Genomic DNA, 17,060 nt, shown 5'->3' with positions numbered 1-17,060 from the left:
AGATAAAAACATTGTAAAGAAATGAAAAATGCTTTGATGGGCTTTTTAGTAGACTGAACATAGAAGAGAAAAAAATCTCTGAGCTTGAGGATAGATCCATGGAAACTTCCAAACTAAAAGCTAAGAGAAAAAAAACTGAAGAAATAGAACAGAACATCCAAGAACTGGAAAAATTGCAAAAGGTGTTAACATATACACAATGGGAATGCCAGGGTAGAAGAAAGAGAAAAAGAAACAGAAGAAACATTTGAAATGACTGAGAATTTCCCCCAAATTAATGTCACACACAAAACCACAGAACTAGGAAGCTCAGAGAACACCAAGTAGGCTAAATGACCAAAAAATAAACAAACAAACAAACAAACAAACACAAAAACAAAAACAAAACAAAACAACAACAACAACAAAACCCAAACAACAAAAACCCACTATGCTTAGGCATATCATATTCAAACTTAAAAAAAAAAAAATCAAAGTTAAAGAAAAAAATTGAAAGAAGCCAGAGAAAAAAATTTAAGACTTACCTAGAGAGGAGCAAAAGTGAGCATTATGATTGACTTCTCTTCAGAAACCATACAAGCAAGAACAGAGTGGAGTGAAATATTTAAAGTGTTGAGAGAAAAAGGTTTACCATGTGAGAGAAAACAACCACCAATCTAGAATTTTGTACCATGTTAAGTTATCCCTCAAAAGTGAAGAAGAAATAATGACTTTATCAGACACAAAGATAGAGAATTTGTTGTCAGTAGACCTGCCTTATAAGAAATGTTATAAAAGGGGCGCCGGGGTGGCACAGTGGTTAAGCGTCTGCCTTCGGCTCAGGGCATGATCCTGGTGTTATGGGATCCAGCCCCACATCAGGCTCCTCCGCTATGAGCCTGCTTCTTCCTCTCCCGCTCCCCCTGCTTGTGTTCCCTCTCTCTCTGGCTGTCTCTATCTCTGTCGAATAAATAAATAAAATCTTAAAAAAAAAAAAAAAAGAAATGTTATAAAAAGTTCTGTAGAAAGACAAAAAATTATCTAAGTTAGAGATTCAGATATATACAAAGAAAGGAGGAGCACTGAAGAAGGAATAGTGAAGGTAAAGCAAAACTTTTTTCTTATTCTTAATTGATTTAACAGATAATGATGTAACGGTTTGTTCAAAATAACAGCAACAATGTACTCTGTGTGTGTGTATAAGCATATATATGCTTAAGTGAAATGAATTACAGCAATGACACAAGAGATGGGAGGGAGGAATTAGTATTATTTTGTTATTGTAAGTACTTAAACTACCCCCATGAAGTAGCATAGTCTTATTTGAAAGAGGGCTTGGATTAGTTGCCACTATACATTGCAAAATCTAAGGAAGCCACTAAAAAAGTAAAAAAAAAAAAAAAAAAAAGAATAGAGGTGCATAACTAATATGGTAAGAAAGAAGAGAAAAGTGAATCATCTTAATTAAAACCACAAAAGGTGGAAACAGCGGAAGACAGACCTAGGGATTGGGAATGAGGGCAACAAAAAGAAAAGAATAACAAATATGGTAGATATTAATCCAACTATATCAATTACTACATTAAATGTCAATGGTTTAAATACATCAATCAAAGACAGAGATTGTCAGAGTGAACCGAAAAATGAGACCCAATTATATGTTGTCTATAAGAAACCCACTTTAAATATAAAGACACATACAAATTAAAAGTAAATGGAGAAAGATATGCCATGCTAATGCTAATCAAAAGAAGGCTAGAATAACTATATTGATTTCAGACAGAGCAGACCTCACAATAAAGAAAGTTATCAGGCATCATGAGGGCCATTGCACAGTGATAAAGGAGTCGATTCTCCAAGAAGACATAATGATTCTTAATGTGTATGCATCTAACAGCAGAGCATCAAAATGCATGAGGCAAAAACTGATAGAACTGCAAAAAGAAATAGATGAATCCATTATTAGAGGTAGAGACTTGAACACCCCTCTATCAGAAATGGGCAGATCCAGAAAGTTGAAAATCATCAGGTCATAGTAGAACTCAACAACACCATCAATCAACCAGATATAATTGACATCTATAGACTACTTTGCCTACTTTACATCTATAGACTAGTTCACCAAACTGGACTACATTCTGGCCATAAAGAACAGCTTAGCAAATTTAAAAGAATATAGATGATACCATGTATGTTTTCAGACCTCAACAGAATTAAACTAGAAATCAATAACAAAAAGATCCAGAAAAATAAAATGCACTTGTGGGTTAAGCAATATACTTCTAAATAACATGTGTGTCAAAGAAGAAATTTTAAAAATTGAATGTATTTTGAACTACATGAAAATACAATTAATCAAATTCATAAAATACAATTAATCAAATTCATGAAATGCAGCAAAAGCAGTACTTGGAGGGAAATTATAGCATTGAATGCATATATCAGAAAAGAAGATCAAAAATCAATAATCTAAGTTTCTTCCTTAGGAAATTAAAAAAAAGAAGAGCAAATTAAATCCAAAGAAAGAAGAATAAAAGAAATAATAAAAATTAGAGCAGAAATCAATGAAATTGAAAATAAGAAATCAACAGAGAAAAATCAACAAAACTAAAGCTGATTTAAAAAATATATTAGTAAAATCAATAAGACTTTATTTAGGTTAACTAAAAATAAGAGAAAGATACAAGCTACGTATATCAGAAATGAAAGCGGAACATCACTACAGATCCCTTGGACATTAAATGGGTAATAAAAAAAAAATTCTACACCCACAAATTTGATATCCTAGATGAAATGGACCAGTTCCTTGAAAGACACAATCTTCCAAAACTCATATGAGAATAAATAGATAATTTGAATAAGCCTTAAGGAAGTCAAATCAATAATTATTAACATTCTAACACAGAATGCACCAGGCTCAGATGAGTTCATGGGTGAATTCTACCAAACATTTAAGGAAGAAATTATACCAGTTCTCTATTATACCAATCTCTCTCAGAAGATAGAAGCAGAGAAAATACTTCCTAATTTATTCTATGAAGCCAATATCAGTCTAATATCAAAGCCAGACAAAGACATTACAAGAAAATTATATACCAATATCTCTCATAAACATAGATGCAAAAATCCTAGACAAAATATTAGCAAGTTGATCCAACAATTTTAAAAATAATTACACACCACAACCATGTGGGATTTATCCTGGGTATGAAAACTGGTTCAACATTGGAAATCAATTAATGTAATTCTTCACATCAACAGCCTAAAGAAGAAATAGTGCATTATATTATATCATTATACCAACAGATGTATAGAAAGCATTTGACAAAATCCAATACCCATTCATGATTAAAAAAAAAAAACACCTCTTGGTAAATTAGGAATAGAGAGGAACTTCCTCAACTTGATAAAGAACATCTATAAAAACCTACAGCTAACATTATATTTAATGGTGGGAAATAGAAGCTTTCCCACTAAAATCAAGAACAAGGCAAGGATATCCCATCTCACCACTTGTTTTCAACATCATATTGGAAGCCCTAGCTAATGCAATAAGACAAAAAAAAGATAAAATGTATGCTGATTAGGAAGAAGGAAATAAAATTCTTTGTCCACAGATGACATGATAATCGATGTAGAAAAATCTAAAATAATTGACAAAGAAGAAATTCTCCCAGAACTAATAAGTGATTATAGCAAGGTTGCAAGGCACAAAGTTAATATTGAAAATTATTCAAATATTGAAAAATGTTGAAAGTCAATTACACTCCTATGTGCTAGTAATGAACAAGACAAATTTGAAGTTAAAACACATTACAATTTATTTTAATACTCCCTCAAATAACATATTTAAAGATAAATCTAGCAAAATAAAAGCAAGATCTATACAAGGAAACTACAAACTCTGATAGAAATAAAAGAATTAAATAAATGGAGAGATATTCCATGCTCATGGATAAGAAGATATTGTCAAGGGGTCAGTTCTTCCCAACTTGAACTATAGAGTCAATACAACCCCAATCAAAACCCCACCAAGTTTTTGGATATCAAAAAGCTGATTCTAAAGTTTATATGGAATGGCAAAAGAAAAAAAACAAAAACAAAAACAGAATAGCTAACCCAATGTTGAAGGAGAACAAAGTCAGAGAACTGACACTACCAGACTTCAAGACTTAACTGTAAGTCTACATAATCAAGACCCATATAAATATAGTTAACTAGTCTTTGACAAAGGTATAAAGGCATTGGAGAAAAGATGGTCTTTTCAACAAATGGTACTGGAATAACTGGACCTTCACATGCAAAGAAATTAATCTAAATGCAGACTTAACGTCCTTCACAAAAATTAACTCAAAATGGATCATAGACTTAAATGTAAAATTCAAAACTGTAAAACTCCTAAAGGATAACATAGTTTTCTTAATCTAGATGACATTGGGTTTGGCAATGACTTTTTAGATACAACACCAAGGCACAATTTGTGAAAGAAAAATAATAAGCTGGATTTCCTTATAATTAAAAACTTCTACTCTACAAAAGACAATGTCGGGAGAATGAGAAGACAAGCCACAGACTAGAAGAAAATATTTGCAAAAGACCCATCTGATAAAGAACTGTTAACCAAAATATAAAGAAGTCTTCAAAATTCATTGATAAGAAAACGAACAACCCAATTAAAAAATGGGCAATATACCCAAAGAAACACCTCACCAAAGAAAATACAGAGGTAGAAGATAAGCATATGAAAAGATGCCCCGCATCATATGTCATTAGGGAAATGCAAATTAAAACAATGAAATTCCACTATACACCTATTAGAATAGCCAAACTTAGAACACTGACAACTGGTGAGGATGTGAAGCAACAAGAACATTCATTCATAGCTGGTGGAAATGCAAAATAGTACAGTCAGTTTGGAAGACATTTTGGAGGTCTCTTATACCACCAAACATACTCTTTCCATAGGATCCAACAATCAAGCTCTTTGGTATTTACCTGAATGACTTGAAAATGTATATTTATACGACAGCCTGCACATGGATGTTTATAGCAGCTATATTCATGATTGACTAAATTTGGAGGCAACCAAGATGCACTTCAGTAGGTGAATGGATAAATAAATAGTGGTACATTCAAGCAATTGAATATTTATTCAGCACTAAAAAGAAATGATTTTATGAAGCCATGAAAAGATATTGAAGAAGCTTCAATTCATATTACTAAGTGAAAGAAGCCAAACTGAAAGGCTACATACTATGTGATTCCAACTATATGGTATTCTGAAAAAGGCAAAACTATAAAGACAGTAAAAAGATCAGTGGTTTCCAGGTTTTAAGGGGGAGGGAGGGATGAGCAAGTGGAACACAAAGGATTTTTAGGGAAGCAAATTATTGTGGATGATACCATAGTAGTGAATACATGTCATTTGTCAAAACCTATAGAATGTACAACACCAAGAATAAACCCTAGCATAAAGTCTGAACTTTGGGTGATAACGTGCTAATGTAGGTTCATTGATTGTATCCAATATACCATTACATTGAAGGATTTTGATATTAGGGGAGGTTGGTGTATGTGGGGGCAGGATATATATGGGAAATCAGTGTACCTTCCACTTAATTTTCCTGTGACCCTAAAATTGCTCTTAAGAAAATCTATTTAAAAAGACATTTTATTAAATATATTCTGTAAATGAAAAATCAATATTAGCTATGAAAAGAAAATACCACTAGCTTCCTTTCTTCCTTCCTTCCTTTGCTGAGAAATTCAGTCCAAAAGCCATCAGGTGGTTCCAAGCAAAGTAAGTCTGTATGTGTGGTGGTGCAGCCCAGTGGGAGGTGTCACAAGTATCACAAGAGGATAACGTCCTTGCAACACGGGGTGGAATGCCAGAGTCTGTGTATGGAGGAGGGGGCAGTGGTGGTGATGACCCAACATAATGTGCTAAAGCCTGGGAAGAATGACAAGTGTATCCATACATGGGAAAGAGGTCAGTAATGGCAGGGTGCTGGGTGGCAAGTGGGATGAAGAAGTTAACTGTGTAACCCAATGTGGGTTCTAGCTGAGTAAAGAGGGTAACTACGTCAGGCCCAGGAAAGATGAGGAAGGAAACTAGGTGTTGAGGGGTGATGAGAGCAGCAGCCAATGTGGGATGTTGGAACCTGAGCAGGGTGAAAAGCACACTTGCAATGAAGATAGAAGAGGCATGAGTCAGTGTGAGATGTCAAAACCCAAGTAGGGTGAAAGGGCATCTGTGCATGGAGCAGTCATGATGATTAGAGACTGGTTATATAAAGGGAGGTACTTCAAGTAGTAAATAGTGGATGCTAATGGGAGCCAGTGTTCTCACTGTTGGAGAAGGGAGTTATGTATATAAAAGGGGAAAGAGTGGAAGGAGACCTGAGGTTTTGGGTTGGATTTAGTATGAACTTATGATAGTAGAACTTCATAGTTCATAGAACTATGAGAGAGCTAGCAGAGTTTTTTTAAAAAGCAAGCAAGCAAGCAAACAAACAAACTGAGGGGGTTTGGGAACAATGACATCCCAATAGCTATGAGCACACATAACACCCAGAGCTTGCTTTCTAAATACCATTGTCCACTAAAGTAACCAGAATTCCTTAGAGAAACGGCTGATTCTAGGGTTATGGCTGAAGATACTGAAGAATCTTGTGGCAGGAAGCAAGAAAGTGCTCAGAGAATGATGGGACATGTCAAAAGGAGAAAGGACAGACTGGAGAGGCTTTTACTGACCAAACATGGGACAATTTGAATATCAGAATAAATAATGATAGTAAGAGATTAGAGACAATAGAATAAGATAGGAATTTATGAGTACCTACAGGCATAAATAAACATATGGGGAGAAAGAAAGCTTTTTCTCTCAGCAGAAAAGTTGGTAGAAAAAGAACAGAATGAGAAATTCATTGTTTGGTAACCATCAGAGCAATGATTAATTCATTCAAGAAATATCAATGGATGTTAAAAGTAGTCCTTAAAATTTAACGAGGAACAGGGTATTTGCTTGGTATCGATGTGTCTCCCTATGAAATGTTTATAAATTATAAAAGAGAAAAGAACAGCTTTCCTTACAGTGGAGAAACCTGGCAGACCTTACCTTAATCAAGTAATCAGAGTTAACATTAGCAGTAATGGTACAAATCAACACATGTGCCCTCTGAGAGGATGCAGAGAGGAATGATACATCATCTCTGTGATATTTGCCAAAGGTGCGTAATCTAGATCTAATCATGAAGAAATGTCACACAAATGCAAATTGAAGGACACTCTACAAAATAACTCACCTGGGATCTTTAAAAGTGTTGAGATGAAAGTCAAGGAAAGACTGAGAAACTGTTCCAGATCGAAAAAAAAACTAAAGAGAAATGACAACTAAATACAGTGATCCCGGATTTTTCTGGAAAAGACATTCTTGGTGTCTTATGGCTTAGATGGTAGTTTCATATCAGCATCAACTTCCCGATTTTGAGGGTTGTCTTTGTGGTTTGAAGAGAAATGTCCTTGTTTGTCGGACTTACAGTCAAATATGCAGGGGTGATGGCATCATGTCAACTATTTACTCTCAAATAGTTCAGGAAAAACATTATAGAAGTTTTTTAAACTTGTCTCTACGTTTAAGATTGTTCAAAATAGAGATTATCTTAGTTTTAAATAGAAGGCGACTATAAAATTAACACAAAGAAAACACAATGTTGTTAAATAGCTACACTGGGCTGCCTGCTAAGGGCTGGGAGCCGGAAGTCTCCTCTTCCTTTGTTTGAAATGGAGATTAACAAGTGTTCGGTGTTAAGGACATGCTTATACACAGCGCCTTTCTTCTGTCATAGAACAGTGAAAGAAATTAGAAAGGAAAATAACTTTCTCATGACAGGTTTGCATGTTGTATAACCCTCTGTTTGTGTTTTCCTAAAATCATTCCCTATACCACTAGAAGTGTTCGGTCTACACTTCAGGAAACCCTGGAAGGCAATGACCCAAATATATACTTAATAAATGCTTATGCTTGAGTAGATGTATGAGGGTAACCTGCTGCTTCTGCTTCTTCTTCTTTTTTTTTTTAAACAGAGAAGCACTATTGTTTCAAAATCTAGGAACTTGGGCAGAAAGAATATTGTTAATAGAAAGCCCCAAATGATCTTTAGACTTCACCCTATTTGTCTCAGATTCTTTCACACCCAACCAATGTAATTTAGTCTCCTTCTCTTAATACTCAGTGTCTGAGCCCCAGAGTGTCCATATAATGTTTTCCGAGCCCCAGCTCCAGTATTCAGCAGCCTATTGACATTTCCCTTATACATCCTGCCCGTATCACAATGCTTACATATTCAAAAGCAAGCATTTTCTTTTCCTATCCCTCTCCCAAATCTCAGATCTGTCCCCCCTCCCCTCTTCTCTGCCTTAGTGAATAACACCCTCATCCGCCAGTTTCCATGGGCATCATTCTGGACACCTCTCTACCTCCCTTTTCTCTACCCTGTAGACCCTCTCCAGAACTGAGTCCTGTGAGTCTACCCCAGACTATAGCATAAGTGCACCCACATTTCCCCATGTTCTCTGCCTCCATTCCAACCCAAGCCCCTGATTGGTCGTTCCACTTCCACTCTTGCCCTCTCCAATTCATTCTCCAAACTGCAGCCAGAGCGAGGTGTTTTTTTTGTTTTGTTTTTTATTTTTTTAAAGATTTTATTTATTTACTTGAGAGAGAGCAAGAGTCAGAGCCAGAGCCAGAGGCAGAGGGAGAAGCAGACTGCCCACTGAGCAGGGAGCCCAAAGTGGAACTTGATTCCAAGACCCTGAGATCATGACCTGAGCCAAAGGCAGCCACTTAGCCAACTGAGCCACCCAGGCACCCCCAGGGTGGGTTTTTGTAAAGATAAATCTGATCTTTTAATTCTCTTCCATAAAGTCTTTCAAAGCTGCACTAATGTAATAGCCCCTAGCCACATGTGGCTTTTAAACTTAATTAAAGGTAAATAAAAGTAAACATTCAATGTAGGAAATGATCTATGTTGCACCTGCCACATTTTGAGTGCTCAATAGCCACGTGGGGCCAGTGACTGCCATATCGAATAGCATAGATTATAGAACATAAGAACATTCAATTGGATACTGCTGCTTCAAAGGTTTCCCACTGCTTTTGAATAAAGTTCAAACTTTTGTGGAGATCTACAAGGCCCATCTTGACTGGATTTTAGCACCCTTTCCAAACTTTCCACATGCTTCTCCCCCACCAATCACCGTACTCGAGCCAAATGGGCCTTCTCATTTCCTCAAATGGACCAAGCCATCTGCTCCTCAAGACTTTATTTATGGTGTTCCCCTGCCTGGAACATGCTCTCATTCTCTGCCTCACTAGCTTCTACTCATCCTTGAGATTTTCTTTACTCTCCAACCTAAATAATTAATCATTATTACACACTCTTTTTGCCCCCTTCTTTTTAAAAAATTCCTTAGTCTTTATTAGATTTCACATTATCACAGGGTCTATGAAATTGTGGACCATCAAGAAACATTTTTCAGAACAGTTTTAGGTGTACAACAAGATTTCCCATATGCCCTTGCCCCCACACTTGCACAGCCTTCCCCCATGCTTAACATCCCTTGGTACAATTTTTACCAAGGATAAAGCTACAGTGACCCATCATAATCACCCAAAGTCCAGAGCTTACCTTAGGGTTCACCCTTGGTGATGTACATTCTATGGATTTCAACAAACGTAAATACATAAAGACATATATCCACCATTATAATGTCATACAGAATATTTTCACTGCCCTAGAAATCCTCTATGCTCCATCTATTCATTTAACTCCCACCCCCAGCTCTGATCTTTTTACCGTCTCCATAGTGTTGCCTGTGCCAGAATATCATATAATTGGAATGACACAGCATGTAACCTCTTCAGATTGGCTCCTTTCCCTTAGTCAGGTGCATTAAAGATTCTTCCATGTCTTTTTATGGCTTGATAGCTCATTTCTTTTCAGTGCTGAATAATATTCAACGTCTGGATGGACCACAGTTTATGTATCCATTCACCTACCAAAGGACATCTTGGTTGTTTCCAAGTTTTGGCAATTACAAGTAAAACTGTTGCAAAACCAACCATACGTAGATTTTCACGTGGACACAAGTTTTCAACTCCTTTGGGTAAGTACCAGCAGCATAATTGTGGATTGCATGGCAAGAGTATATTTACTTTTGTAAGAAACTGCCAAACAGTCTTCTAAGGTGACTGTATACTCCCTGCTTTTCTTTTTTCATGTCATTTATCATATTCACAATGGTGATATGTTTAATTCTGTGTTTATTTAATATCTACCTCCCTAACTATAAGGAAAGATGAATTTTTTGTTCACCACTCTATTTCCGTTGCATAACAGTGCCTGGCACATAAAATTCACTCCAATTATTTGCTGAACAAGAAAAGAGTGATTTTATAGTAATGTAACACTATAATCCATACATCTCTTTGGGAATTAGGCTAGGTATGGAGTCAGTAGCAGAACTCAAGAAAACAATTTTCCACACATCTTCCTACCTTGTTACTTCTTAACCATGGGTTCTTGTCTTCAAGACTGGTCTTTTCTACTGAGGCAGTCCAAGAAAAGATCCTTTCTCTATTCTCTTGTCTTCATAATTCAGCATTAGTTCCTCATCTGTGAAATGGGGATACATTTTCTCTGCCTGATATCTGGAGCCACACTAATAGATCTCTTGAGAGACATTTCTGCCCCAGACTATAACTGTATTATTCTCTGTCCAGAAGGCTGGTTTCCCCTACAGGCAAATTTGCAACTAAGTGGCTTACTACAGAGGTTAATTGCACAGAAAATGTGGTTCGCGGACCATCAACTTTTTTTCCCTCCCATGTTTCTGCTATTAGGCTGCAATGAAAGCTTGGCTTAAAAACAAAAACAAAAACAAAACAAAACAAAACAAAACAAAACAAAAACCAGCTAAAAATATCAAGACGGAAAAGAAAACAAGGAGAAATCTAATACCTGAAACACCCATAATCTGGCCCATTTGCTGTGAAAGAGAGAGTTGATATTGCCCTAGCGAGCAAGCATGCGCTAATTGAAGCCGTTGCTGCAGCGTGACAAGTGAAACAAACTGTCACTCTTCTAGAAGCACCCACCCCATGGCAGGAGATGGGACATAGGTCTCCTACTTAACATCATAAAACAGCAGAGCTGCAGGGAACTTAGCAGACCTCAAGTCCAGGCACAAATTCACATTCGCAGAAGCAAGCCCAAGCTCTGGGGACTGGAACTCAAGTGTCCATCACTTGCAGTCCAGAGCCCCTTGAAGGCAGCATTGCCATGGCAGCAGATAATAGGGGATACATCTGATTGTGCATAATGTTTCTTCACTGCCTCCCACACCACGGTTTTCCCATTAGGAGTGACAGGCAAGGTATATATGATCATGACGCTGTCATCAGGATGTCAAGGGAAAGCTTCAATCCACACCCACCCTGAAGATCTAACGTTTGAATCTTGCTTTACATCAACTCAGAGTCAGAGATGCTCCATTTTTAAACTATACACCTACATCATATCCTGAATCAGCAAGACCTTTCCCTCATACTCCATTCCAAATGAGTGAGGGACTAGGATGTCCCATTTGGTCACAAATCCCCTACTCATTATATTTTTTTTAATAATAATTTTTTATTATATTATGTTAGTCACCATACAGTACATCCCTAGTTTTTGATGTAATGTTCCATGATTCATTACTTGCGTATAACACCCAGTGCACCCTGCAATACGTACCCTCCTTAATACCCATCACCAGCCTACTCATTACGTTTTTAATGCAAGAACCAGTGCCTTCCTTCTACACCTGCAGGACCCTGACTTGATGCAGGGCCCAGGGCAAGAAAGTGGCTCTTACCTATCACCATATCCATTGAACAGGATGATTGTAATTTACTTGCTGTCCCATTTAGAAACAAAGGATAGCTAAAGAAAAGACATTTCCTTCTTTTCCTCTCTCCCCTGGGATAATCAGTTTACACATTGGTGCTGGGGAAACGAGGGGCTGGGGCACGGGGAAATAAACACTGAAGTAACTTTTTTACTGAGCTCTCATTCAGTCTGCAAGTCATTCTGATACAAAGTGGAAAATAATTACAATTTCAAAACTATGGTTTGGGAATCATGGCCAAAAAGTCCCTGATAAAAGGACCATAGGTGAAAAGTCACTAATTAAACATTCTCTCTCTCTCTCTCTCTCTCTCTCTCACACACACACACACACACACTCACAAAGTTATTCTCACAATACATTACAACCTAGGAAATGGCTTCTTTGTTGAAGAAATCTAATAATTTTTCTCAAAAGAAACATACTAGAATGCATGGACCATTCTGAAGGAGAAAAGATACCCTAAATCAAGCACAGTGTGGTCAACACAAATTCAATTCTACCTGCCAGGGTCACTGGCTATAAACAGACAACAGTATTCTTTATTTTGCTACCTAAACAGTGGCTTATCATCAGATTTCCTGCTGCTAGTCTCTGAAAGCCATTGCCTGAGACACCAGCAGGGCTGCTAATTGAAGAGCTGAGCAGGTTTTCCCCTAAAAGTCAGGATGACATGGTGAAACTGGGCACATTGCCTCTGCTCCCCAAGCATCCTTTTGGAAAGCATACTCTTCTAAACAGAAATGAAACTTGCAAGGCACAGCAGACAGAAGGCTGAAGGTCAAGTGGTAAATTCCAAGTGCTAAGACATGCTTTACTAACTCGACTTTTGTGTTCCACGATGTCTCTGTGTGTATGAGACAAAGCTGCAGGAGTAAAGAACAGAGATCACAGGCTCAGGAAGAGCTGAAGAATTTGGGTCAGAACTGGAGGAAGGATGCTCCCTGGCTGGGAACTAGTTACTATTTGCTGAACACTTACAATATACCAAGTAGATACATAGATGGTGGTGTATAGAGATATTTAATTTCACAAAGTAATGTATATTTATATATACATATGTGTATATATGTGTGTGAGTGTATATATATATACATGTAAACATATATATACTTATTTACCATATATATACTTGTAAGAAAATCAGAGCTCAGAAAACTTGAGTAAGTATATTGGTTTGTCCCCAAATCAGAACTCGAGGGAAAGATTTAAGTGTAGTTACTTTATTTCAAGGTGATCCCAGTAAACAGAAGAGAGAGGGAGTGGGGAGTGTGATACAGAGAAGGAAGAAAGAGGCAACACGAAGCATTATTGAGCTGGTTCCTGCTGTGGCAACTGGGTTCAATTCCAGTGGAGACTCTTTGAGGAATTGTGTAGAATGTGTCTCAGAACTGTCCCTTCAAAGGATAAGAGGCTGGGCCTTAATCCTTGTACTTCTGGAATGTTCCACATGTGAGCTGAGAGAGGGTCCCTAGCTTTGGAGGAGACCCTTGAGGCAGGAAAGCTGATAGGCTGATTCAGCTGGCCTTTGAGAGAAATGTCCCTGTGGATGGATCTGTGTGTATGGCCATTATCGCAGCTGAAATCAAAAGTGGGCTGAGTGGAAATGATGCCAGGTACAAAAACATGTTAGAGCGACCAAGCTGTCTGACTTCTAGACCCATGATCTTTGCACTCTATTATGTTATTTTTCTAGGACTGGGCACCAGCAGTGTCAGGACACCCTGTCCTTCCTAGGTATTCAGCCTGTAGCCCATTCCTGCAGGTTCTTACTCTTAGGTAGATGTCAAGCCTTAGTTGAAGACAATGCAACATTTCCCCATGCCGGAGTTCTTAAGTTTTGAGAGAGGACTCTGAAACAGCTCTTTTGAGGTACACTGCGTACACAGGTAATGAACTCTCCAACAATAAGATGTTCCATAAGCCCAGAGTGAGTGACAGAAAGTCATCATGTGAATGTCTACACCAGATGGTGAATTAGACTTGGATGTCGAAGGAAATTCCAGAATTAAATTCCAATTCCAGGATTCTACCCCATTTTTTCATGGGTAGATTCATGTTTATGCTTGTATGTGCATATATGAATGCTGACTTCTAAGAGAGCAAATTACAGGGTACCACTTCTTCTTCTTTTTTTTTTTAATCCAACAATATACCTTACAGATTGTTTTAGTCTGTTTGGGCTGCTGTAACGAAATACCATGGACTGGGAAGCGTAAATAACAACATTTATTTCTCACAGTTCTGGAGGATGGGAAGTCCAAGGCCAAAGTGCCAGCAGATTTGGTGTCTGGCGAGAGCCCACTTCCTGGTTTGAATACGGCTCTCTTCTCGTTGCATCTACGCATGGCAGAGTGCACAGACAGAGGAAGCAAGCTCTCTTCTGTCTTTTCTTATGAAGGCATTAATCCCATTGTGTGGGCTCCATCCTCATGACCTAATTACCTCCGAAAGGCTCCACTTCCAAAGACTGTCACACTGGGAATTAAGCTCAATCCAGGAATTCTGGTGGAATGGACACGAACATTCAGTCCATAAAACAGCTTAATTATTTTCTATCAGCCTGTATTTATCTTTACATTTGGATATTGGTTCACTATATAAATAGTGCATGAGTTATTTAACCATGCCTTTCTTATATTTAAGACATGGTCTCCCATGTTTTGTTTCAATGAACATCTTATATTTAAGACACGGTCTCCTGTGTTTTGTTTCAATGAACATCTTTACACATATGTTATCTTTAGGTTAAATTCCTAGTCATTGTTGGGAAAGTTGGTATATGCATTTAAATTGATGGATATTGCCAAAATTATCTTCCAAAGATGTCACATCAATTGATAATTGCCATGTAAATGTATGAACGTGTATTTTATGACCAACTCAACAAAAATATGTCTCATCAATCTTTTGATCCTTAGGGAGACTTCTTTTTATTCTGACGTTATTTTTTACTAAGTGAAAAATGTTAGGAATGGGCATGAAAGCATTGTTAGTCTTTGCACTGAAAATCATACAATATGAATACAATCTTCACTACTAAGTAGTGCCTTAACACTATTTCAGTTGTAGAAATAGAGATGTTGGTTTTTTACTTAGTGGCTGAAAACAATAGCTATTTATTTAACCCACAATTCTGCAGGCTGACCATTTAATATGGGCTCCACTGGTTGGTTCTTCTATCCCCAGTGAGCTCATTCATGTAAGTCACGCTAGGTCAGCTCATCTCTGCTCCACATGGTCTTTCATCGTCCTGAAGGTTAACTCAAGTTTGTTCTCGTGGAAGATAGTACGGTTTCAAAAGAGAGAGTGGAAACATACAAGATCTCTTGAGGCTTAGGCTTAGAACTGGCACAATGTCACTTCCATCACATTCTTTGGTTAAAGCCAATCCCAAGGCCAGCCCTGATCTTTCCCACTAGCCTTTTTATGGGAGAAGCTACAAATTCTTAACTCTAGAATGAAACCATGCATGATTACCTTGGGAAACTCCTTTGATAAGTGAAGAAATGAGATTCACAGTGGATAGGTGACTTTTTCGAGGTCACACAGCTTTTAGTGGATATACCCCATAACTTGCAGTGGGTTAGTCCAACTAGAAAACAGAGTAAAGGAATAAAATCAATGAGACAATACATTCAGGAGGGCAAGATGAGTCACTGGTGCTGAGAATAATGAAAACTTCTGTTTCATCTCCTTGCCCAGGGGAGGTCATGAAAAACTGCCCAGTCCATACTTCAAGGCACATTACCATAGCATTTCCTATTCTTTGTTAATAATTAAATGATTTATAGCACAAAACCTGTAATTGTAAGAATCTTTTTTTTTTTTTTAAGATTTTTTATTTATTTATTTGACAGAGAGAGAGAGACAGCGAGAGAGGGAACACAAGCAGGGGGAGTGGGAGAGGAAGAAGCAGGCTCCCAGTGGAGGAGCCTGCTGTGGGGCTCGATCCCAGAACGCCAGGATCACGCCCTGAGCTGAAGGCAGACGCTTAACGACTGAGCCACCCAGGCACCCCAGAATCTTTTTTTTTTTTTAAGACTTTATTTATTTATTTGACAGAGGTAGAGACAGCCAGCGAGAGAGGGAACACAAGCAGGGGGAGTGGGAGAGGAAGAAACAGGCTCATAGCGGAGGAGCCTGATGTGAGGCTCGATCCCGTAACGCCGGGATCACGCCCTGAGCCGAAGGCAGACGCTTTAACCGCTGTGCCACCCAGGCGCCCCAATTGTAAGAATCTTTTAAAGACCTCTTCAAGATGAATAGCACAGGTATTGAAATACTCTGCTATGAGCCAATTTGGGGTTTTCAAAACAGAAAAAGGACACAAAGGACAGCAATTTTCAGTAAAGTTGTCATTTTTCATTAATATACCGAGAAGAATGTGGCAGTCCATTGCATGTAATTCATCTTTGTTCTTTTGTATACATTTTGATGAGCTTTCTTAAATTCCCTTGGTAAATACCAGATATTATGGGCTCTTTATTAAAACTTGGGAGCAACTAAGCATAAAATGAAACATGACTGGTTTCCAACAAGCCCAACATTACCATTAATAGAAACATTTCACCAACTCAGGTTGCACTTGTAGATTTTGCTGAGTTATATTTTTATACTTTACAGTTCTGATTCAAGATTAAAAAAAACAAGCTATCCACGAGACGGAGTGCATAATTCATAACAAATAACAACAAAGATCTTTTATATTAGCTATTCTGCAGAAACTACAGCCTTCAGCCACTTTTGCACCTAACCTTAGGGTTGAAAAGGTGTGTATGAGCAGTTTACTATACATGTTTTGCCTTTTTTTAATTTAAAATTTTACCTAACACTGAATTCTCATATGGTAAAAATTAATACAACATAGAAGTGAGAATAAAGATTGAAAGTGACCTTCGCCCCTACATGTCCACCCCCATGCACTTCAAATACCACTCACTTCCTAAAAGGTAAGCACTATTTGCAATTTAGTAGATAACTTTCTAGATATTTTTCTATGCCTTAGCATTTGTAACATAAACATGTCTTTCTGTTTTACATAACAACGTGCTTCTCTACATTTTCATACTTAAATTCACCGTTTTTACATTTAATCATCTGTCCTAGAGATCTTTTCATGCTGTTAT

Source organism: Ursus arctos, unplaced genomic scaffold, assembly GCF_023065955.2.
Source record: "Ursus arctos isolate Adak ecotype North America unplaced genomic scaffold, UrsArc2.0 scaffold_19, whole genome shotgun sequence".
Classification (NCBI taxonomy): Eukaryota; Metazoa; Chordata; class Mammalia; order Carnivora; family Ursidae; genus Ursus; species Ursus arctos.
The sequence above is the reverse complement of the archived record's forward strand: the minus strand, read 5'-3'. Positions refer to the sequence as shown.